At 34.2% G+C, this 3947-nt stretch overlaps 1 protein-coding gene across 1 annotated transcript in view; it reads left to right on the plus strand.

Moving 5' to 3' along the window:
• The window catches only part of apbb2a (amyloid beta (A4) precursor protein-binding, family B, member 2a), a 45725-nt gene that overhangs the window by 36638 nt on the left and 5140 nt on the right, over positions 1 to 3947 (plus strand). The gene's annotated exons all lie outside the window — the stretch shown is intronic.

The raw sequence follows: 3947 nt of genomic DNA on the forward strand, positions 1-3947 counted from the left end.
TCAATATTCTTTGGTTTGGTCTTCCATGCTTCCTCTTTCATCCTACCCCACATATGCTAACTGATGTTCATGTCTGGTGACTGGGCCGGCCAATCCTGGAGCATCTTGATCTCTGCGCTTGAGGAACTTTGAGTGGAGAGGAAGTATGCGATGGAGCACCATCCTGCGCAGAATTTGGCCTTTTTTATGGTTGGGAATATAAGGTAGCTAAGATTTCTTGGGTATTTGAGAATATTGATGTTGCCTTACCCTGCGAGATCTCTGCACACCCCATACTGGATGTAACCCCAGACATGATTTTTCCGCCACCAAACTTCACTGTTTTCTGGATGAATCTGGATCATGCGGGCTCCAATAGGTCTCCTGCAATATTTGCGGCAACTGTGGTGTAAATCAACAGAAGATTCATCTGAAAAATCCACTTTCTTCCACTTCTCCAGCATCCATCCTTTTAGCAGGTGTGGGCCTTGGCAAATGCCACACGGTTTCAATTTCTTTTGTTTAGTGCTGGCTTCTGGGCACTGATTCAACCATGGAGGCCATTTTGAGACAGAATCCAACAAACCGTTCTGGTTGACACAGGGACTTCAGGGGACCAGGTCTGTGGAGCTCTGCTGCAGTGGAAAATGGGTGGCCTTGGATTTTCGAGCCAACAAACGGTCCTCTCGAGCAGTTGTCTTCAAATGTTTTTTTATCCTTGTACTTGACGCTGAGACACATTGAAGTGTCTGCCACATCAGCAGTGGATTGGTCTCTCAGCCTCTTGATAATCAAAACTTTATCTCAGGGTGAATCTTAGGCATGTTTGCAGATGTCTAGTTGCAGTTGATGTGAAGGTATGGTACTGGGGTTGTTTTATACACACCTGAGACCTAATTGATCCATTATAGTCACAGGTGAAGCTCATATGACAAGGCGACAACACTCATGTCTTGCAAAAATGACTCAATGGACTTTACCAAGCTGTAATATTAGAATACTTTTTGACAGTTTCTTTTGCACGAAACATTATTACAAAAGCGTGTGAGATTAAAATGAGCCATTTCTTGTAAATAAATCTTGATTAGAAATATATTTCAGCGGCACTTCAAGTCAATTTGTACACAAGCGACAAGACTTTTGTCAGGGACTGTAGAAAAAAACCCATTATCATGACAGTAATGGGTTTTTTTTTCAACATACTATGCTCTAACTCTTTTCAACAATGTCTTTGATGGCAGAGTTGTTCAGTTGTTAACACAACTCCAACAGACAACCAGCAAATAGTCACTGTAGACTCTGACCCAGGTTTGATTCGCAGTCCGGCCAGGTTCCTTTCATGCCATTTCTTTTCAACATGCATGGTATGTTAAAAATAAGTGAAAATATAGTCATAGTATAGTATTGAAAAAAAGGCTCAGCATAGTATGTCCAAAAAACTCATAAAAAGTCATATTATAGCATGTTGAAAAAAGTGATGAAAAGTCATAGTATAGCGTGTTGAAAAAGTGAAATAAAAGTCATAGTATGGTATTTTGAAAAACATCAACCTATGGTATGTTAAAAAAACGTGATGCGAATGTCATAGTATAGTATGTATAGAAAAGCATCAAGGAATATTATGTCAATTAAGTGCAGAAAATGTCACAGTATAGTATATCAAAAAAGTCGAGAAAAAAAAAACCATGAAAGATTCATGGCATGGTCAAAAAAGTCATAGTATAGCATGTTGAAAAAAATTATGAAAAGTCATGGTATAGTATGCTAAAAGAAAGTAATAAAAGAGTCATAGAATAACATGTAAAAAAATTACAAAAAAGGCTTAGTATAATATGTAAAAAAAGTGATAAAAGAGTCGTAGAATACCATGTAAAAAGAATTATTAAAAAAAGGCTTAGTATACTATGTTGAAAAAAGTATTGAAAAAAGTCCAAGTATGTCCAAAAGATTTTTTGAAAACAGTTAGAGCATAGTATGTAAAAAAAACATTAAAAAGTCATGGTATGTTAAAAGAAAATGGATAATATGGTCATGGTATAGTATCTTTAAAAAATCAAGGTATGGTATGTCAAAAAAGGGATGAAAATGTCACTGTATAGTACGTATAAAAAGTCATAGTATAGTATGTCGGAAAAAAAAACATTAAAAAGTCATGGTATGTCGAAAAAAGCCCAGAGAGGGAATCAATCCTGGGACAGAGTCTGCAGTGACCATTTGCTAGTTCTGTGGAGCAGTGCTAACCACTGTGCCACTAAATAATTTACATTGAAAACAGTTATAGAATAGCATGTTGAAAGAAAATGACAAAATTAAAAAAAAAAATCATGGTATATTCTGTAGCATGTTGAAAAAAATTCTCATGAAAAGGACCTACCCAGACTGGGAATTGAACCTGGGACAGAGTCTACAATGACAACTGCAGTTCTATGATGAAGCAGTGCTAACCAACACTGTAACACCAAACAGTTTTAGATGAAAACACTTATAGAATAGTATGTAAAAGAAGCCATTAAAGAGTCATTGTGTGGTGTGTTGAAAAAAGTGATATGTCATAATTTAGTACTTTTAAAAAAGTGATTATAAAAGTAATTGTATATAATGTCAAAAAAGTGATATAAAAGTCATAGTTTAGTATGTTGAACAAAATCATTGTATCGTATGTTGAAAAAAAGCCCTTAAAAGTCATGGCATGGTATGTTGAATAATTCATAGTATAGCATGTTGAAAAAAGTCATAATATGGCATGTCGAAGAAATTGTCATGAATACTACCTATCCAGACAGGGAATCGATCCTGAGACAGAGTCTGCAGTGATTATTTGCTAGTTCTATGGAGCAGTGCCAACCACTGTGCCTCTAAATAATATACATTGAAAACAGTTATAGAATAGTATGTTGATAGAAAATGACAAAATGGAACAAAGTCATGGTACATTATGTTGAAAAAGTCATAGTATAGCATGTCAAAAACAGTGACAAAAAAGGCACAGTATAGTATGTTGAAAAGGTTATGAAAAAGTCCTAGTATAGAGTCATAGTATAACATGTCAAAAATATTGACAAAAAAGGCATAGTATAGTATGTTGAAAAAAGTAATGAAAAAAGTCAGAGTATTGCATGCCCAAAAGAGTGATATAAAAGTAATAGTATGGTATTTCGAAGAAAAAAAATCAAGGTATACTGTCAAAAAAGTGATAAAAAAACTCATATGAAAAAAAGCCTTTAAAAAGTCATAGAGTGATATGTTGAAAAAAGTGAAAAAGTCACTTTTTGTTTGAAAATGTAACAGTATAGTATATCAAAAAAGTCATAGTATAGTTGTCAAAAACAGTGATAAAAAAGTAATATTATAGTATGTTAAAATAGTCATAAAAATGTCATAGTATAGCATGTAAAAAAAAGTGATATAAGTGTCTTAGTTTAGTAGATCTAAAAAAAAATTTATATAAAATGAATAGTATATAAGGTCAAAAAAGTGATAAAAAAGTTATATGGAATATTGAAAAGAATCAAGGTTACAGTATGTCAAAAAAGTGCGGATTATGCCACAGTATAGTAAAAAGTAGTAGTAGTATGAAAAAAACAGTGACAAAAAAGTCATTTTATGGCATCATGAAAAAGTCATAGTACAGTATGTCAAAAAAGTTATAAGAGTCATAGTATAATGTAAAAAAAAAGAAGAAGTGATAAACCAGCCTGTCCTTAGTCCAGCAGTGACCTTGTAACAGATGAAAATACCTGGAACTACAGATCTTCCCCCCAAGAGACATGTTGACCCATTTAGAGAGAGTTTTTTCCTCTTACTGTAATTTCTTCTTGTCGTATACCCTGAATTGAAGGAATAGTGTGTATCTGTGTGTCTATATTTTTGTGTGAAGACCATGACTCTTCACACCGCCTATTTTAAACAGAGTGGTAGTTTTCTCTTTTCTGCAGCGTAGAAACTTGGTGACCTGAGTCTTGCAGTTG

Source organism: Etheostoma spectabile, chromosome 10, assembly GCF_008692095.1.
Source record: "Etheostoma spectabile isolate EspeVRDwgs_2016 chromosome 10, UIUC_Espe_1.0, whole genome shotgun sequence".
NCBI lineage: Eukaryota > Metazoa > Chordata > Actinopteri > Perciformes > Percidae > Etheostoma > Etheostoma spectabile.